Raw genomic sequence first — 22,183 nt, 5'->3', positions numbered from 1 at the left:
ACTGTTTTCTCCAGAGGAACTGATCTCTGCTACCTGAAGAGCAGTTGTAATTGTGAGTAATCTGTAGCCCTCACCTGGAGATTGGCAACAATTGTTACCCAGGACAAAATGGCTGGTTTGGAGGGTGGAGTCTATGGCATTCTACCTGTCTGAGGTCCCACCCCTCTGCAAACCCCACCCTCTCCAGGCTCCACCCCTCAAATCCCCAGGAATTTGTCAGCATGTAGTTGGCAACCCCATCTCCTTCCCAGCTAGCCACCAACCTACCATTATCTGCCCCTTTGACTTCAGCTGACTTCTGCCCTCCCTTCTGCAGAGCAGTTGTAATACTGAGTGCTCTCCAGCCCTCACCTGGAGATTGGCAACAATGGTTCCCTATGTGGGACTGACTGGTTTGGAGGGTGGAGTCTATGGCAGTGTACCTGTCTGAGGTCCCACCCCTCCTCAAACCTCACCCTCTTCAGGCTCCATCCCTCAAGTCTCCAGGAATTTCCCATCTGGAGTTGGCAACCCTATCAGGACTGGCCCCAATGTGTTTTCTCCCAAAGGCCAAAGTAGGTGACAGGACCAAGCTTAGTTGCCTACCAACAGGCACTGAGGGGAATGTAGGGTTGCCAGCTCTAAGGAGGGAAATACCTGGAGGTTTGGGGGGTGGATTCTGTAGAGGGCCGGGCGACGGAGGCATCGGCCTTCTGTCGCCCGCCTTGCCCCCCCAATCTCGGCCATACCATACTAGTAGCCAGTAGTAATGGGAGAATTGATTCCGAGAGCTGTTGAACCATGAAGCTCACTGATGGCTGTTAGTAGTTCCTTATCTTTTGATTTTAATATAACTCACTCATTCTGAGATAATTCACATGTGAATATAAATCAATTAAAACTCACTTTATGTTTTTTGTTATATGTGTTTAGCAGTCAAACCACTGAACCCCACTAAATTTCTAAAGATTTGTGAAAGAAACACTTAGTGCTACACAAAAGTAAAGAACGATTGTGTGGGTAGTTTGTACTCACGCAGTGGTGGTTTGCACATCATGCCAGCTTTTGCTAAAGTTCTGTTTCAGTTCATTCATCAAGTTGATACCAAGTTTTTGTTTTATTTCCACAAGATGCTTCTCTTTGGCTACTAACACTTGTCGTAAAGTTGAGATTTCATCTTCTAGCTGAAGAGAATTAAACAACAGCAGCATTATTTTCAAGCATTAGTTTAGTATCAGATGTAATAACAAGTTAGTTTGGGGGATCCTAGATTTGTATGTTGCATCAGGCTTCCTCCCTGTTCCCCTTATACACAAATTGAAAACTCACTGCTTTCATGGCAACCCAAGATTAAATTGTGACTTGAAATCTTGGTTTGCAGAAAAGAGAACCAACTCCATCCCACCTTTTTCTTACTTTCATCTTGTTCTCATCCTTGCATCCTCCTTTCTCAAACTTCCATTTCCCTTCTCTTTATCATCCTTGGTGTTTTGCCATATTGCTACAGTACAAATTGCCACTAACAGGAAACACTACAGCATGTAGAAAGCTGTCTCACAATACAGCAAAATACTGCAGCATATATTTCACTGCTATTTATTTTTGGAGAGCCTAGATTAATATAAATCTATGAATTATAAATATTTATGGTATAGACAGAGCATTTTACTTTGGATTGTGGTTTGCAAACTAGGTATCATTGAATGATGAGTGTAATGGCTTCTAGTGGAACAGTCAGTTTTGAGATTTTTATATAAAAGTGCTTATGTATGTTTTCCCATACTTTCATTAAAGATGCCCATATCCAGTGCTGCTTAAAATATTTATGGACACTTGCTTTTCCGTACCATAAGAATGCAGGCCACCCTAACTGAAGGTCATGGCCTTCCAGTTTCAGTGTTCTCTTATCTTCCAATGTGACCCACTCTTTAATCCACATCAGTGCAGCTGCTTTATAATAAAGGTTCCAATTAGGTGGGCCAAAGCCTCCCCTTTCTTTAGTATCTTGAAGAGCTTTCAGTCTTATTCTGGGTCTTTTGTCTTGCCAACTAAATTTTGATAACGCTTGCTCCAGTTCCTTGAAGATTTCTTGGTTTTAAAGAATGGGAATTGTTTGGAATAAAAATAGCCATTTTGGAAGTATATTCATTTTAACTGTTGCGATGCGGCCCATCAAAGATATCTGTAAGTCTTTCCATTTCTCTAGATCCTGCTTTGTTTTCCTCAACAATTCTTTATAATTATTCTCTTGTAATGAGCTGCATTTGTTTGTCATTACAATTCCTAGGTATTTTGTTTTCTTCTGTAGTTGGAAACCTGATGTTTCTTGTAGTTGAGTTGTCCTCTCCTCTTCCATATTTTTGGTCATTATCTTAGTTTTATTGATATTAATTCTCAAACCAGCTACAAGTCCATAGGTCTCCAAGTTCTTGTTTCAAAGTAAGAATTGATTCCAGTGGGTTCTCCAATATAAATACTAGGTCATTTGCAAATGCCAATAGTTTATATGCTTCCCCTTTTAGTTTCAGGCCCATAATCGCCTTCTTTTCTATTATTGAGTCATATAGTATTTCCAATACAAATATAAACAACAAAGTGATAAAGGGCATCCCTGTCTCGTCCCTTTTTGGATTTCAATGTATTTTGTCTGTTCCCCATTAATCGTTACCACTGCCTTTTGTTTAGTATAAATTGCCTGAATCATCTTCACAAAGTTAGCGCCGGCCTGTGCCTCTTCCAAAGTTTCCAACATGAAATTCCAGTTAACGTTGTCAAAGGCCTTTTCCGCATCCAAAAATATTAGCGCCAATGGTTTTTCCGGATGTGCTTCATAATACTCTATTACATCCAGAATGCATCTTAAGTTGTTCTTAATTTGCCTTTTTGGCAAAAAGCCCACTTGGTCCTTGTGTATTTGATAGAATTTTTTTAAGTCTTTCTGCTAATATTGAAGCAAAATTTTTATAGTCTACATTTAATAATGAAATTGGTCTATAATTTTTAATTTCTTTTCCGTCAGTTTCTTGTTTATGAATTAATGAAATTATTGCTTCTTTCCCATGATTCTGGCATTTCTCCATTAATCAATATATTATTACAAACATCTTTAAAATGCAGTTGTAGTTGTTCTTCAAATATAAGATAAAATTCTATTGGCAGTTCCTGATTTTTGTCCCCCCAGGTAATACAGTTTCAGAACAGTTTCAGAACAGTTAAATTTAAGTCCAGTAGCAATTTAGAGACCAACGAGAGTTTCAGGGTTTAAACCTTTGAGAGTCAAAGCTCCCTTTGTCAGACATGGTAGATCTAAGTCCTTTTATCCTAGTCAGAAGGTGGGAGGGGTGTTGTAAAGAATGCTTTTAAAGTATGTGCCTACATTTCGACTCTACTGTGTCTGACGAAGAGCTTTGACTCTAGAAAGCTTATACCCTAAACCCTTTTGGTCTCTAAGGTGATACTGGATTCAAATCTAACAAATCAAATAAGCACAGGAAATTCTCGCTGCTTGGTGACATGCAGGATGGTGCATCAACCTTTAACTTTCCACTGTATTCCTCCTCCAAAACAAACCTAGGCTGGTTTCTATTCAATCGTTCACATTGCTCGTAGCTAGTTTTTCATTGTCTGCTCTTGTCAAAAAATGTTCAGATTTCAAATAATAAGAAACTTGGCTGGGCTGAAATACTAGAAGGCTACTATTGATTTTAATGGTGGTACATTTCCAACAGCAGAAGAGTGAGGTTCACTGAAAGTGGGAATCAGCATCTGAAGAAACGGGTATGTTACAGGCCCTCCTTTCCCAACCTTCATTTGTTAACACAGGACCACAAGCTAGGCAAAGAAAGGTGTCCATTCAAAACCTCATGGAGCCATTCTGTTTAGAGTTACATCAGTAGACTTTAATGACCTTAGAGTGTAACTCTGTACAGGAATACACTGTTGATAATCTTGGAGGGTGGATATGGACAACCTGCCCCCTACAGTAACCAGAACTGTAGCTAAGCTTCTCTTTATTTTGATTTTATTTACCTATGCACTTATATCCCACTCTGTCCCACATCTGGGGATTCAAACTGGGTTACCAAATAAATGCAAAAAGACAATGTCAACAAACAATCACATATATATGTGTAACAGTTACATATATGTGTAACAGTTACATATATGTATAACATTATGGTGCACATAGATCAGGGGAGTGATGAGGATGATCAGGGGCCTGGAGACCAAGCCCTATGAGGAAAGGCTGAGGGATTTGGAAACGTTCAGTCTGGAGAAGGGGGACATGATTGCTCTCTTTAAGTATTTGAAGGTGTTATGTATTGAAAACTATGTTAAGCTTGAGTCTGAACCAGGATTGTAAATAGACCAATCAGAGCTGCACAATGTTCAGGAGGGAAGCACTCTGATTGGACCTTATCTGTAAATAGTTATTGGTTGTTAGCTGACATGTGGGCATGGCTACCTAAGCCCGGACTGTTTAAAAGAGAGCCTGTTGCTGTATGTTTTTGTCTTGTTCTTATTTCTTCTGACTTCGTTAAATAAAGCTGATTCACTGTTCACTAGCTGTGTTGAGTCTCGTACTTTACAGAAGGGCTGTCACTTAGAGGAGGGCAGGAAGCTGTTCCTGTTGGCAGCAGAAGGTAGGACTTGCAATAATGGGTTTAAATTAAGGACGGGAAGGTACAGACTGGATATTAAGAAAAACTTTTACAGTAAGAATTCTGCAACAGTGGAATCAGCTACCTAGGGAGGTGGTGAGCTCCCCCTCACTGGCAGTCTTTAAGCAGCATCCGGACAAACACTTGTCAGGGATGCTCTAGACTGATCTTACATTGAGCAGGGGGTTGGACTAGATGACCTGCATGGCCCCTTCCAACTCTGTGATTCTATGATTTTATATTAAAAACCATATAGATAGTTTGCGGTGGGTATCCATGTTGTTTTGCAATCGAAGAGCAAGATTCAAATTCACCTTAAAGACCAACAAGAGTTCCAGGGTATACGTTTTTGAGAGTCAAAGCTCCATTTGTCAGCTTTGACAAAGCTACTGAACTCAAATCTAACAACCATATAGTAAATGACCTTTTTAAACAAGCACAACTGCCTTTCCCCTGCTTTTCTCAACAGGTTTTCTGTACCAACCCCCCCTCCCCCCCCCCCCCCCCCACATACACACATTCTGAGCTCTCAGACCCTCCCCATCAGGGGAATTATCCACAGAAGATTGCAGAGCCTTATGTGCCCTACGATGCTCCAACATCCTGGACTAAAAGTTCATCCTGGACTAAGTTCAGTAGATGGTCTCACTCAGGGCAACATTTCATTTCCAGGCATCCAATACTCTGAGTATACTAGCTTACACATGCCTGAGTTATGCAGTGTTTATCCCATTTTGTCACATATTTGGTCACTGTGACCAAATATATATATATTTGTGACCAAAATGTCGATATTAACAATTATTTGGGATTTTGTTTATATCTCTCTTACCTTACACTGGTGCAGAGGTCATTTCGGGGGGATCGCAGTTTCCCCGGGTGAGGTACGGGGGGCGGGGCACATGACGAAGCCCCGCCCCCTGCTTCCAGCAGCCCCCCTTCCGGCCCTCATTCAGCCAGGAGGAGGCAGGAGAAGAGGGAGGGTAAGTTGCTTCCTCCCTGCCTCTCCCCACCCCTGCCTGCCTGGGGCCAGGGAGGGCCTTCGCGGGGCTTCCTCGCACTCCTCCCAGCCTTGCAGGTCCACCGCCGGGCCCCTCATGGGGCTCGGCAGTGGAGCTGCAAGGCCGGTGCCGACGGCTGGGACCGTTGTGGGTGGGGTGTGTGGCCTTATGACACACTTCCAGTGATGTCAGGGGGTGTGGCCTTATGACACACTTCCGGTGATGTCAGGGGGTGTGGCATATGCTAATGAGTTATGCTAATGAGTTCCCCTAGCTCTTGTTCTACGAAACGACCCCTGCACTGGTGTATCAATTTAGCCCATTAGTTACAACTTTTTTTTTTGCCATCAGGTCACTACTGACATATGGTAACCCCACAGGGTTTTCAAGACAAGAGACTAACAGAGGTGGTTTGTCATTGCGTGACTTTGCATAGCACCCATGGTATTTCCTAGTGATCTCCCCTTCAAGTACTGACCGGAGCCAACCCTGCTCAGCTTTCGAGATCTGACGAGAATAGGTTAGCCTGGGCTACAACTAGCATCCTAGTTATTGGTGCAGAAAAGGCAGTGCTCTCTCTCCTGCATGGAGGATCCAGCATTCAACCTGGCTTAATTCTATCATCACTTAATAGCAGTTCAGTCAATATGCTGAAGTCTTTCAGGAATGTTTCCCTTTAATTAATAGCGGGCATCAAATGTCTTACTAAGCTGCATTCTGAGAATTATGGTAATTGACAAAAAAAAAAGGCCAGCAATATCAGTAGAGAAGCCTTAGACATAGACGTACAGGAATACACTGGATTTACTCAGTGTTTTTTTCATTCTTGTTAACATGATGCATCACATTTAATAATAATTGCCTCCTGTGAAGGTGTCACAAACTCAAAAATGGCTTCTGATGAAATACACATCATTATGATGGGTGGATGGGGTAACTTTGGGAGTAAGTTTGGAGGACCCTCCTCAACATTTTTTCATATGGCAGAAAGGGCACCTTGGTAAGGGAGATCCATCACCACGCTAAATAGTAGTGAAGCCCACTTGTGAAAGTGACAGGTTTTGATTACACATTGAATAAGAAGGCAAGGTTTACACCCATTTTGGTTGACTGACAGCTGGATTCTATGCAGAGTTGATCCAGTCTAAGTCAATTGATTGAAATGATTTTGCCATTACTGTCCTCCACAGGCTGGTATAGTGATTAGCCTGATAGACCAGGACCTGGGAGGCCCAGGTACAAACCCTAATCCCTATGAAACTCTCTGGGTGAAATTGAACCAGTCACCCTTTCTTAGCCTAGCCTATAAAATTAGGGAAGAGCTATAGGGGGAGAATATGTATGCTGTCCGGAGTTCCTTGAAGGAAAGCCAGTGTGGTGTAGTGGTTAAGAGCGGCGGACTCTAATATGGACAGCTGAGTTTGATTCCCTGCTCCTCCACATGAAGGTTGCTGGGTGACCTTGGGTCAGTCACAGTTACCTCAGAACTCTCTCAGTCCCACTTACCTCACAGGGTGTGTGTTGTGGAGACAAGAAGGGAAGGTGATTGTAAGCCGCTCTGAGACTCCTTCAGGTAGTAAAGAGCAGGTTATAAAAAACAACTCTTCTTCTTCTTCTTCGATGATAGAATCATATGTGGTTGCCAAGCCAAGATCCCAAAAGGACTGCCTAAGAAAGGAGGGGACGTGGCTCAGTGACAGAGCATTTGCTTGGTTTGCTGAAAGGCCCAGGTTCAGTCCTGGCACCTCCAGTTAAAAAAAAACATGGTAGTAGGTGATGTGAATAGGAGCTGCGGTGGCACAAGTGGTTAAGACGCTGAACTGCAGGCTGTGGAAGGTCAGTAGTTCAGCAGTTCGAGACCTGAGTTGCCGCGTGATGGAGTGAGCTCCCATCTCTAGTTCCAGCTCCTGCCAACCTAGCAGTTTGAAAGCAAGAAATTGCAAGTAGATAAATAGGTACCACTTCAGTGGGAAGGTAACAGTGTTCCGTGCGCCTTGGTGTTTAGTCATGCCGGCCACATGACCACGGAAACGGACAGCGCTGGCTCTTCGGCTTTGAAATGGAGATGAGCACCGCAACCCTAGAGTCGGACTCGACTGGCTTTCGAGCAAGGGAACCTTTACCTTTACCTTTAGGTGATGTGAAAGACTTCTGCCTGTGACCCTGGAGAGCCCCTATCAGTCTGAGTAGACAATACTGACAGTAATGGACCAAGGGTCTGATTCACAATGGCAGCTTCACACATGTTCATATGTACTTTAAGGATGACTACTTTTTTCTCCTACATGTACCATCAAGAAAAAAAAGGGCCTCTTAAATTCACCCATAAAAGTTGCAGTCATGTACAGTAACAAAGGGGTATATACTTCTTTTTAGGGATATTGCCTTACGTTGAGGTTTTTCTTCCTTTTGGGTAAACACAGGTCCTATATTGCTTAAGAGGTGCCATTCCTCACAAAATGGTTCTTTCCATTGTCTCCGAAACTCATAGTGTTTCAGTTCTAATTTCAGCCTGTATTACCTACTATTATCAGGACACCATTAATTCAATTATGGATTGTAAGATTTTTTTAAAAAAGAATATCAATTATCCCCCTTTCAGCTTCTCAGCCAACAGTGAAAGCTCTGCTTTTTGTAAGCATTGCCATTTATTATTTATGCAGGGAACTGAAAGCACCTGACCAAAGAGGTCATACACACATGGGGACTCCAAAATGAAAATACATGAGGGCTGCATTGTCTCAGTTAATTGCAAATGCATATCCATTACACTGAGGTGCAAAAGGAGGGGGGTGTTGTACAGGAGGGGCTTTGCCATTTCAGATGACTGCAAGCACCTCCACAGAGTAAGCAAATTATTCTTTTTGTCAAACTGTGCAAACATACTAAATATTCAGTAGGCTAAGACAAAGGCATGTCTGTTTGTCTAGTCCCAAAAGGTGTTTGCATGTGAAAGAAAATGAATTGATATCTGTGTGAAAGAAACATGAAACGGACAATCTATCCAGCTTCTCAACTAAGCAGTTAATATTGAGAGGAAGTACGTACTTGTCACAGCTGCTGACTCTGGAGGATTCATATACCAAAGCTCCCCCCCCCCCAGAAATACTTACTTTACCAAAGACATGAGTCTACCATAATATGTTTTTTTAAGTAAATACCACCATCTATAGAAGCTCTTTTTAAACACAAAGCTAGCATTTCTCTAATTAGGGGAGAAAAGATTATTCCCACTGGGGAGCTTGACTATCTATTACAACTTTCTTTTTTGGTCATCTCCTAACTCTAGAAACAACAAAATTCAAGCTAGAGATGCTGAACAGTTGCTTTTCATTTGAGCATCTCTGGCCCTGGTCACACGGGGGAAATTGGCGCGGCCAAAGTGCGGCTTTTTAGAGCCGCACCAAAAGAGATGCACGGTGGCGGGATCAGACAGATCCCCTGAGCCGCCACGCAGTTGCTCCCCAGCACGATCAGATGCCGGGGGGAAGCCACGGAAGGGAGAGCAAGGCAACCGGCTGCGCATGTGTGCGCATGCGCAGTTCGGCCGGGAGCCTCGAATGCTGCTGAAGACAGGCATGCTGCCGATCCCACAGCCGCGTTTGCTGCGGCATTTCAGGTTGGTAGTACTCTTTCCTAGGGTTTTTTAGAATGCGCGTTTTTGGGCTGAAGATGTTGCAGTGTGATCACGCCCGTTTGCTGCACCCTCGATCCGTCCCTCTTGCGGGGCAAAACCTCCCGTGTGACCAGGGCCTCTGTGTTGCTGTTGCTATTGTGTGCCTTCCCTGTATTTTGTTTTTTGCCCTTGTTTTTTGCCCTTTCTTACCACCTTTTTATTCCAGTCCCCATTTTCCCTTTCCCTCTTCATTTATGATAAACTTTTGTATAAATCCTTTAAAAAACATCTAACTCCCCTCCCCAATTTTATAATAAACCTTTCTATAAAGACTTTAAGACTACAACAGAAATTTTTTGAAATACAATACCAACCTGATGTAGTAAGGAAACAGATCAACACAGCCAGATTGATACCAAGCGATAAACTGCTACAAGATAGGCCCAAATGAAACAACAAAAGAACACCACTGGTGGTCACACATGTTTCTTAGCTCAAACCAGTTCAATGTGTCATTAATGACCTATAGCCTGTGTTAGACAATACTCCTCTCTCAAGCATTGGGAGCAGTGTTCCCTCTAAGCTGAGTTAGTGTGAGTTAGCTCACAGTTTTTTAGCCTCCAACTCACACATTTCTGTCTTAGCTCACGAGGGATGGCTCCAGAGCAAACTAATTTATGCAGTAGCCAAATCACTCACTCACAACTTTAATGCCAGTAGCTCACAAAGTTTGCTCACAAGACGCCACAGCTTAGAGGGAGCATTGATTGGGAGGCAAACCTTTTCTTGCCCACAGCCTCCTAACCTTAAACAACTTCTCACCTGCAACAATGCCCTTCCTAATATGAACACAGACTGTGGGACCAGGGCCTACAACAAACCAAGATGCCAATTCTGTTCCCATATCCACTCTTATAACACAGTCCTGGGACCTAAAAATTAGGGGTGTGCATTTGGATACACCTGAGCAGAAAATTTACCCAAAAATACTTTATTCGTATTTTTCAAGTATATTTGGCATCCCATATATATCCAGGATTTTTTTGGGAAGACCAAAAAATGGTCCCCCCAAAATCCCAGAAATATTTGGGAATTACTGGGGAGATCAGAAGCCAGCATTTGCAGGCTCTTGGGGACTGTTTCTGCTTGCATCCCCCCCCCCCCCCGCCACTTTGCTTCTATGTATCTGGGTTTCTAGGGGTTTTGCAAAGCTTTTGTTAATTTCAAATTAGTCTTGTCATTTTCAAGAGGTTTGGGTTCCTTTGTATTACAGAGCTTGCAACTACCCCACCTCCCGGATTTCTTGTGATTCCATGCTTTGAGGCTTGACATCAGTCTTGTTAAGCTTGGACTGCAACAGTGGCTGTGGGTTCTGCTGGGCATTCTGTACAGTGCAACTGGTTGTGCTCGGCTTGCGAAATCCCCACCCTCCTTGCTTGGATTTTTTCAGATTCCATGCTTTGAGGCTTGACCTGTTAAGCTTGAACTACCACCATGGCTCTGGGTTCTGCTGGTCATTCTATACACTGCAACTTGTACTGGGCTTATAAAAATGCTCCCTTCAGTTTGTACTGCAGAGATTCAAACCAGTGGCACTAGTTCTGCTGGGTATTCTTTACACTGCAACTGGTTATGCCAGGCTTGCAAAATGCCCCCCACTTCAGTTTGTACTGCAAAGGTTCTCTGGTTTGACATGAAGCACCTCTTTCTTGCATTGCCACAGTGGCAATGGTTCTGTTGGGCAACAGGTTGTGCTTGGCTTGAAAAAAAATGTCCCCCCTTCAGTTTCCACTGCAGAGATTCTGTGGTTTGATTTTGGTCCTGTTTGGCTTGGCATTGGCTTGTAGTTCTGCTGAGATTACTGAGCTCTGCAATGGTTCTGATGGACCTGCTGTTTGTTTACAGTGATTGTTACTTGCAGGCATAGTTTTTTGACCTGGAAGCAGCTTGTAGGGTTTTTCCCCCTTCTTTCTTTCCCCACCTCCATAGGAAATAATGGGGAATGGCTGGGGGCACACTGTCTGGGGACCCATAAATCCGGACACCTTGGTCCAATAGTCTTGAAACCTAGGGGTTATTTAAAGGACCAGCAGCTTTGTTGCAATTTTGGTGCCTGTACCTCTAAAAACAACTCCCCCAGACACCCAGAAACCTTTAAAAACAACCATATATTTAAAAGTAACTCCCACAGCCATTCTCCATAGGGAATAATAGACCCAAAAAATGGTAAATTCAAAAAAAGCCCAAATCCAAATACTATACCAGTATTTGGAATCCAGGAATATTAGGAATACCATTATTTTTTGTGTCTAATATACCTGAATCCAGGGGGGGAAACAGATTTTTTTGCACACCCTTACTAGGTTCATTCATTTGCTCATTTCCCAACATCATATCAGGCATCTAATGGCAGCAATGCCCTTCCATCTCAGGTCAGTCTTTATTCAAAAGATTAAATTGACATAAATGCAGTATTAAAACCTGCAACCCTCAAAATCAGTGGGAGAAAATTTTAGTTTTCCTGGTCATTCCATTGCTGACCTAAGAATGGAAGTCCTCAGAGAAGCTTCAATGGGAGATTACAACATGAAATTGCTGAACAAGAGTTCATTCGCAAGTTCAGAACAATGGATACCCCCCACACACACACAGGGACTGAACAGGGACATAGAAGAAGGAGGAGGAGGAGGAGGAGGAGATTGGATTTATACCCCACCCTTCATTTGGAGTTTCAGAGCGGCTTACAAACTCCTTTCCCCTCCCCTCCCTACAACAGACACCCTGTGAGGTAGGTGGGGCTGAAAGAGCTCTTTTGAGAGCTGCTTTTTCAAGAACAGACAGAACTATGACTTGCCAAAGGTCACCCAGCAGCTGCAAGTGGAGGACTGGGGAATCAAACCCAGTTCACCCAGATTAGAGTCTGCGCACTTAACCACTACACCAAACTCACTACAGATGCTAATTTTCTCTCCCCAAACATTTCTTCTTTGCTCTAACCAAGCTCATTACAATGTGCATTGTACCTCCGCATCCTGAGTTCCTTCTTTGCAACCCCTCCTCCCACCTTCTGACTGGGATGTAAGGAAGCAGGGGTGTCCATTCCTGCTCCATCCCTGCTTGTATCTGATGAAGGGACCTTTGGCTCTCGAAAGCTTACACACCTAAGTCTTATTGGTCTCTAAGGTGCTACTGGACTCGAATCTGTTGTACTGCGGACCAACAGGGCTACCCTGTGAAACTACAGGGTCTAAAGGTATATATCGGCACAGAGCCTTTCTTGATTTAGAACTTCAGCCAATAAAGAGCCTCTTATTATTGTTCTGCGTCAGTCTTTGTATCGCACAAAGTGAAGCTAAGGAATAATGATCTTGAGCTTGTTCAGTTGGTTGGCTTGCAAGTTCAGCTCTCTGCATTGCCTCTGTGCAGAAGGGAAGACAAGCACAGTCAGTGATGAATAGACCAGCGGAGCACTGAATCCACATTTGTGACCTTCCCTGTCTGGGAGAGTATAAAAGATCGTATATTTGCTTTGATTAATAAAGGCTGAGGGGTATAATTCCACACTATCTGACATCAAATCTAAACACATTCTTTTTTTTTACAAGGATACAATTTATTAAACTTTGCCTGTGAAGCACTAAACCATGAAAGCCATAAACACTTAAAATCCTAGCCATCAGACCTCTCAGGTGTAAAAATGGGAGAGGTCAACAGTGTGTTGAGATTGCCTTTGTTAACTTTGCATCTTTGCTTTGGGAACACCCTGAAACACACATGAATGTAATTTATATCAAGAAGGAAACGTGTTGGAGAATCTGCAGAGAGCAAGCTGTGTATTCCACTTAACACAGGATGTGACAATTATAAACCTTCGGTATTAAAAGCAACACTAGCAAACCACTCGATATGAGCAGTCAGTTTTGGAAACTGACACTGCATTTATCAGATCAGAATAGATTCTCTGCTCCACATTTCCCGCAGGAGCTCCTTTTCAGATGTTAGGGTTCATTCATTCCTTGCTCATTCAAGACTTGTTCAAGCTAGCTCTGAGTCTGAAGTACATAAATCCATTTCAGCATTTCTGCATGTAGAGTACAACCACTTTAACCTAGAGGGAGGTATGTAGATATTACAAAAATAACAATACATGATTTTGATGCCATCACACAAGAGTAAAGGCGAAAATAACAAAACTGGCACGTGTAACTTGCAAGATCTTGGATCCGGTGCTGTGATTGGATATTCAAGTGGAAAAGGTGGATTGGAGTACCACTGTTGTGCAATGGTTATGGTGTTACACTGGGATCTGGGGACATCGGTCCAGACCCTGCACAGAAATGAAGTTCTGAGGGTGATTTTGGACTGATTACTCTCAGTCTAACTTCCTTCCTTCTTGCCTACATCAGCCTACTGGCTTAGTGGTAGAGCACCTGCTTTGCATGCAGGACCTAGGTTCAATCCTTGGCACCTCCATTTAAAAGGGACAGGCACTAGGTGATGTGAAAGACCTCCACCTTAGATTCTGGAGAGCTACTGCCAGACAGAATGGACAGTGATAGACCACTGGTTTGAGTCATGACCAGGCAGCTTCAGGTGGTTGTTGAGCTCCATTGAGAATGTGATCGATAATATGAACTTTAGTACCTTTAATAGCTAGCTAACTAAATTTCCTTTATGCAACTCTATAGCATATATTTATTCAACCCAGCTCTGAATTTGTGGTAGAACAATTAATTTAAATAAACAAACATCTATCTCTATTTTCCAAGTCTAACATTTAGTTATGTGAATTTGGGATTTATCGAAATGTATGACAGATTTGTATTTGCTTGCTAAACAGCGCGAGTTCTTGGCTGCTCAAATTATGAGTCTCTTTTCTAAACACAACACACACATACACACACCTGCTTAAAATGCAAACAACTGTGTGTGCAAAAACATGTAACTTGTCTGCGATGTGTTTTTTTTTTGTAACACATAAAAATAAAAACCATGACATGCTCAGTGAGTTTCAGCCCAAGTTCCCTTATCCCCTGGGGCCCCTTCTACACTCTCCCCATCGTCTCCACGAAATACAATTCCCCAAAGAGCTGTAGGATGTTTTCCTGTAATGAATTATTGACCACCAGCACAGCTCAGCTGCTTGTTTTATAGTTTTCCAAATTTGCTATGCTGGCTATCGCAAAAAGGATGTAGGTCCTCTCCAAAGCATAACTGTCAATGCAGACCTCCACTTAATCATTCAAAAACAAGCATTTATCAGGCCCCGACATATAGTGCCATCCAGCTGCGGAGTCCTTGCTTGGTGTTCCCGGGGCAAAGCTGTCTGGTCTCACAGATGTTCATTATTCGCATCCCCTGTTAATTAGCTTTCTCGTTATTCATGCTAGAGCAGCGACAGAGACAGTCTGGGGCCATCTCCCTAGGGGCAGAACCAAAGGGTTTAAAAGGTGCTTTGTTCATTGCCCTTCTTCCATCTGCAATGTCCCATTCGGCCATCAGAACATTCGTTGTAGTTGTGCTGCCAGAGGCCAGCCCCCTGAGGGACTTTTAAAATTATGAACAGACAGGAGTTATTGGTTTTTTTTATCCAGCTCAACTTAAATACATGAGTGAACTGTGTTCCTGAGCAACACTACTCCATGAAATCACTCAGCAAATCTTAGTCTCGTTATCATTTTCTCTGCCTTTTCCAGCCCTGCTTTCCTCAGAGACCATGCCACCATTCATGACTGCTCCTTAGTCTGACTCTATGATGATGACTCTTGCTGGCCTTATAAAAGATCTCACGTGGGTCAGGGGTGTATGTGTAAACTGCAGCATGCCAACAAACCTTCACTTTTCAAGGTCACAATAACAGCCAGTAGGAGGGCTCATATCTTGGTTACGAAGAAGAAGAAGAAGAAGAAGAAGAAGAAGAAGAAGAAGAAGAAGAAGAAGAAGAAGAAGAAGAAGAGGAGGAGGAGGAAGAAGAAGAAAAAGAAGAGGAAGAGGAAGAGGAAGAGGAAGAGGAAGAGGAAGAGGAAGAGGAAGAGGAAGAGGAAGAGGAAGAGGAAGAGGAAGAGGAAGAGGAAGAGGAAGAGGAAGAGGAAGAGGAAGAGGAAGAGGAAGAGGAAGAGGAAGAGGAAGAGGAAGAGGAAGAGGAAGAGGAAGAGGAAGAGGAAGAGGAAGAGGAAGAGGAAGAGGAAGAGGAAGAGGAAGAGGAACAGCAGGTGCAAGTGGAGGAGTGGGGAATCAAACCCGGTTCTCCCAGATTAGAGTCTGCACACTTAACCACTACACCAAACTGGCTCTCTACAACCAACTACAACAGGAAGGAGCTTTTTGCATGTGTGAAAGGTCAACTGCCACAAATAAAAGTTCACGCCATCTCATGCCTCCTCAGCTGCAATGCAACAGAATCAGTTTACATGTTCAGCTAAGTCATCAGGTGAGGGGACTCCTAGCACATGTCTGCGTCACAGGACCCAAAGTAGATCCATGAAGGGACTTTGGAAACGATGTTTCATATGGTCAGGCCCTACTACAACTCGTTTGACAGGAGGAGTCTAACATGGCTACCTTTCTTTTATGTAGGGTTGCCAGCTCTGGGTTGGGTAATTCCTGGAAATTCTGGGGCGGACAGTGGGGTTTGTGGAGGGGAGGGACATCGGCAGGGTGTAATGTCATACAGTCCACTCTCCAACGCAGCCATTTACTACGGCAGAATTGATCTGGATACTGGCGACCCTACTTTTATGGGGTCCTTCCTGTTGCACTTCCTGTTTACATGGCTGTTTTACTGAGCAGAGTGACACATGGAAGCCCCCTAAAGGATGGAGCTCGGTCAAAGATTCACCCACCAACCTAGGATTGCCAGGCCCCCATCGGGGGCAGGGGTCTCTCACTAGGGACCCTCCCCCTGGCACCAATCAGCTGGTTGGCAGAGGACTTACCGGCTGCCAAAGAAGGACTAGGTCTGGCTTGCTGGCAATGCAGCAATGTTATTTCCAGCACACACTGGAAGGAACTTCTTCACATTGCTGGCGATGCAGGGATGCTCTGGTATTTGGGAGAAACTCTATGGTAAAAAGGACTTCTACCAGAGAGTTTTTGCCCAAATACCATAGTGTCCCTGCATCACTGGTGATGCGATGATATCACTGTTGATCTGTGCCGAAGTGGCATCACCACATCACCAGCAGTACTAGCCTAAGCCTCTCTTTGCTCCTGATAAATCCCCCCACCCCCCACCAATTGCCAGGGGTACCAGGCAAGCTACTCCAAAACCCTCCCTCAATTGAAAAGCCATCTATTCCTGTGTTCTGCCTGATTAAGAATTTCTTTTTTAAAAAATAAACCCTACACAATTAAACTCTACACAAATGTCTACGAGATAACTTAAAATGCAATAAATAATGCTAAAACACAATAAAAACAGTAAGACATCATAAATAAAGCTGCAGCATAATAATAAACAGAACCAAAGATAGCACCAATTAAAACAGCACATCATAAAACCTTCTAGAACCCAATGGCATAAAAAGAGTGGTGTTTTTACAAACGGGAGCTCTAAAAACTCTGCAAAGAATGAGATTTTAAGAGGCCTGAGAGAATAAAGCTGCCTTTGCTTGGTGGCTGAAAGATTGTAAATTTGTTACCACGCAAGTTCCACAGGGAAAGAATTCTATACAACCTGAGCAGCTTGAAAATATGTATGCCTGTCTACAGAACTGGATCCAAATTGGGATTTATCTGCTTACCTACTCTGCATCTACCAGAGATAGGTGCTTCAATGACCAAATTATTTGGCTACAGGAATGTACTACAAAGCTGCAATGCGCTTTGCAAAATCACTCAATGCAAATTCATTTTTAAATGAAAATGAATATTCATGGCAGTACTGTGCATACATCCCACCTAGCTTTTGTACAGCATTCAAAAGCAAAGAAACATGCCATTTTGTGCAGCTGAAACATTTATCACTGCCTTGTTTCCAGATGTTGGCCAGCTGATGACTAACAACCCACTGGTTAAGCATTGTTATTTGTGTGGATGTTGGAAAGGAAAGCCACAAAGCTGCTAATGCAGACACATTACAGCGTGACCTCTTTTTGCAAGGGCTTCTTTCAACCATCAATCCCAATGATACTCTGCACCATCTTTGCCAAGATACACTTGGAAAGAAACAAAGGAAGTGCAAGAGTCGACAGGATTCACAGATACCTGGTCAGAGACCTTGCCCATCACAGCAAAAAACTCCCAATTTGGGGTGTGCATTCAGCTAAATTCTTCATTAATAGGAAAATTTTACAAAATTTAATTTATCTCATCACAGTGTAATTGGTATTTTTCAGATATTGATTAAGCTGGATTTAGGTTTCAGATATTGTTCGTCTATCCAAAATGGTCAATCCCTTTAAATGCCTTTAAGTTCATCTGTCTGGCAGTCCCGAAAATCCTGAATATTTTTGTGGTATCTTTAAATGCCTATTCCCTCTAAATGCCTTTAAATGCCTTCACCAAGCCATGCAATACCATGGCTTGGAGAACTGTGAAGACATTAAAAGGGCTCGCAGTCCATTAAAATGCCTTCAGAATTCTCCAAGCCATGGAGTTGTGTTGCTTGGAGAAGGCATTTACAGGGAAGGTGATCCCTTTAAATGCCTTTTTTTCTCCATTGAAATCAATGGAGGCTGGGGGTACCAATCTTTTTTTAAACTTGGGGGAGGGTTGAGGTCTACCTCAAAAATAGCCCCCCCAGAGCCCCAGATACCCCTGGATTGATTGGCGACAGAATGTACTTAAGAATAGTATAATAGCAAACCTTTGTTAATATTATGAACAGAAGGGGGGGGGAAGAGTTATTATTTCCACTGAGGAAGGCCCTTTGGGGCCGAAACGCGTTTGGTTCAGTTGCACAGCACTAACCCATCTATGTATGAATGTTGAGAAGTTTTTTAGGTCTGATTGTGAATATTTTAAATGAGTTTTAAGTTTTTTAAAATGTGTACACCTTAATAAATTTTGTATGTTTATTATATGTAGTGTCAGCTTAACCCTTGTGGATTCATAGCAGCTTTTTGGGTTGAGTTTTCTTTTTTTTCCTTACCCCCCCTTTTTCTTTTCTTCTCCCTTTTTTTCTTCCTCCCTCCTTTCTTTTTGTTCGTGTTGGAGGCAGACATTAACCATGTGCTGGCCTGAGGAGCTGAAGGAAACTTCAAGGTAATGTAAACTCTGGAAAGATCTGTTAACTTTCTAAGCTAAGGAACCTGCCCTATATTTTAACATCTGATAGGGCACATATAGAGAGAAGGACAGAGGAATTGCATTTTATCCATTTCTTTTGAATCCCTTGCTTGATCTAGTGCTGTGCTAAAAGTATGCTTGTGAACATTTTCTTTTTAATAAATACTTCATAACTTTTGATGCTGGTAGTGGGTCTCTGTACCACATATACCTCCATTGTCTTGGACACAGTGTTTTAAAAGGAGTGCCAGGGGGGAGGCAGTCAGTTGGCAAGTGGCTATTCCTCCAGGGGTGCGCAGGCAGTAAACGTTCCCTGTGGTGACCAAGCACTGGGTAGCGAGAGACACAGAGGAAAGGCCTCAGAACCTGGAAGAAAAAATGGGAGTCCTGACCATTTCAGCTGGTAATTCCATACAAAGGTCAGGTGTTTGCAGTAGGTCACCAGAGAGAGAGAAAAGCTTCTCCAGATGTTGAGAAAACTTTGGAGGACAGGGTGGAATAACACCTGCAGGCCTGAGTAGGCCCATTCCTCCACAAGGAGCATAAACCTGAGATGGTGTTGCTGGGTCCACTGATGGTGTTGCTAGGATCTGAGAGCAAAGTTTGCATCTTAGTTTGTTATAGGCCTTGGTACCAGAGTCCATGTTACTGTAAAGAAGTTTATCACCCAGGGATAGCTTAGGACAAGACAAGCCTAAAGAAAATGACAACAGAACACCATTGGTGGTCACTTACAGCTCACAATCCAATCCAGTTCAACACATTATCAATGACCTACAACCAGTGTTCCCTCTAAACTGAGTTAGTGTGAGCTAGCTCACAGTAGTTTGGCCTCCGGCTCACACATTTTTGTCTTAGCTTAGGAAGGATGGCTCCAGAGCAAAGTAATTTATGCTGTATCCGAATTGCTCACTCACAACTTTAATGCCAGTAGCTCACAAAGTAGAATTTTTGCTCACAAGACTCCATATCTTAGAGGGAACATTGCCTACAACCCATGCTGGATAGATACACTTCTCTCACACAGGCACTGAGGGGCTGACCTTTTCTTGCTTACAGACAGCCTGCCAACCTAAAACAACTTCTCATGTGCAATGATAAGTTCATACCTACTACAAATTTTGTTAGTCAAAAAGGAAAGATGAGGAATGAATGAATGAATGAATGAATGAATGAATGAATGAATGAATGAATGAATGAAGTTTTGCTCAGTGGAGTGGTGGGACAGAAGTAGGATCCACCCCATTGGCTGGTTGACAGCCCTACCTGACCTTTTCCATTGTGCTTTTGCTACACTAACAGTGCAATCCTAAACCGAATTAACACCCTTCTAAACCCAGTAACTTCAGTGGACTTGGAAGGGTGCTAGCTCTGTTTAGGATTGCTCTCTCAGTGTGTCCACTGAGGCTCTGCCTGGCTTCTTAGCATCTATCATTTTTCTGGAAATAAATCTAAGGTAAAGCTCTCACAGTTAATTGATCTGAGCCTGCTGCTATATGTCTACTACAACAGGCAGTTTTCAATTGCTTTGCTTATTGGTGGTGAATGCATTGTTGCAGAGCTGTGTTTTCTTCATTGCAATTAGAAGATGGACTCTCACTCAATAAGTGCTTTGTGTTGCGTCTATATAATGGCCACAGAACTCCCCGCCTTAAGCCTGAGAGGCAAAGGACTGGCCTGGCTCCACAAAGGCTTCTATGGTATTGTAAGAACACAGGAGAGAGAAAAAAGAATTCTTTGTCCAGGATAAAGCTCCTCTCAATCCAATATGAAATCAGGACCTCCCTTTCTTCTAATAGCAGTAGCCTTAAAAAGAGGCCATGTAAAGAGGCTGGCTGAAAATAGCACTTTTAATTATCTGATTATTTTGTATTGAAATTGAAGTCATGTAGCAGTGATGAACTTGAACCTAATGAAAGGAAGTTCAGCCCCTTTAGGGAATCAGGAAGAGGCAGAGCTTCAGGGCCAATGAGGAAGCTCTTCAGCAGCTGTCTAGACGAGGGGGGTCCTGTAACTTTTTTTTAACGTTTAAAGCGCCAAGCGCTGTCAACATTCAGAGCAAGAGATCAACGAAGAGCCAGGATAAGATATTCTATTTGCACAGCTGAAACTGTACAGCTTAATTTCAGGTGGGGTAGCTGTGTTGGTCTGAAGCAACAGAACAAAGTTTGAGTCCAGTGGCACCTTTAAAACCAACAAAGTTTAATTTTGGATATAAGCTTTCTTGTGCATGCACACTTCATACCACCTAATAGGATTGATGATTGATATGATGATTAATAATCCATACACCTTCCACAGCCCAAACACAGGTTGTTGTGAGTCTTTTACTAGGAAGTGGGACACAAGATCTCACAATACGTAATAAATATACATAAGAGCACCTCGTGCAATTGTTTTAGTGCACTGGCATAAATCTGTCCCTGGTTCACTCTTAAAAGCAGCTCTGAGAAGCCCTTAGTCTCATAAAGATCTTTGACTGCCATTCCCCTCATACACCGGTTATTCTAGCATCCCACCCACCCCTCCAAGGCACCTTAGCTTAAAGATTAAGTTTCATTTTTTAAAGAGTTGCATTCAGTTCCATACTGGGTTCTGGAGCCATAAGTTGCAGTCTACAAGTCTAGACACTGCTGGTGCACAACCCCTTTCTTATCAGCTCCTTATATCCTTCCTTAAGCTCAAGCTACCTTATTCAATAGCCCTTGCTCTGTTTCTATAATAACCTTGATCTGGATCCTTTTCCATGCCCTGCTGACCAGCTTGTTGGTCTTGCTTGGACATCTGGGCCCAGTCTTGCCCGAAATGGAACATTCACAGATATAAAAGTATTTTCACTTTTCCTACAGCTGATTGCTGTACACATCATAGTAGGTAGCCTAAGTTCAAAGCTCCATGTGTACATAAAGCTTGTCGGGTGACCTTGGGCCAGTCCCTTTTTCTCAGCCTAACCTAACAGGGTCATTGTGAGGAGATCACCGTATGTGATCATGAGCTCCTTGGAGGAAAGGCTGGATAAAAATGTTTCTGTTTGATCCGCTGAAAAGCACTGAGGTTGAGGTGACAGAAGCTGAGACCCGTTATATCCAAGACAGCCCATTCACGCATGCAGTCATCAAGTGATTAACATATATGTGCAAAACCAGATGGTCTAACTGATGTGTGATCTGACTCCATCAAAAACTGAAAAGTATGCAGACGGAGAGTGATTTCAGCTAAGCATACCTTTATTTAGTTCAGGACAAAGACAACTGACCGGCTCGCAGGCCGGTTTATATATGTTCAGAAAACCCGCCACCAAGCATACCTAAACACACCCCCTACTCCCGATAGGCTATTTACAGTAACCGGGCGACCATTGGTCTCCCGGCTGGGAAGCTAGCCCTTTTGATAGGGCCGACTTGGATCCTCCGGATCCTTTGTCTTTTGATTGAAGCTAACATAGGAATTGTGCCTGGCCAGCCCGGGCAAGTCCGGGCATGTCAGGCTGAATACATTACACCCCTCCCCCCTTGGTTCGCAATGCACCCACAGACGAAGTCCTTCAGGTGCGCTGGTGGCTTCCTGGGGTGAGTCGAGCGGCGAGGTTCCGGGGTGGATATTGGTTCGGTCTCGGGGCCCCTTGGAGTCGAGTGGGCCGGGCCCGGTGAGGGGTCTGCTGTGGCAGGAAGGGCTGGTTCCTCGTGGCGAGGGGCCTC

The sequence above is a fragment of the Gekko japonicus genome, unplaced genomic scaffold (genome assembly GCF_001447785.1).
Source record: "Gekko japonicus isolate JY-2015 unplaced genomic scaffold, Gekko_japonicus_V1.1 scaffold514, whole genome shotgun sequence".
In the NCBI taxonomy this organism is placed as follows: Eukaryota; Metazoa; Chordata; class Lepidosauria; order Squamata; family Gekkonidae; genus Gekko; species Gekko japonicus.
Note: the sequence above shows the minus strand (reverse complement) of the source record.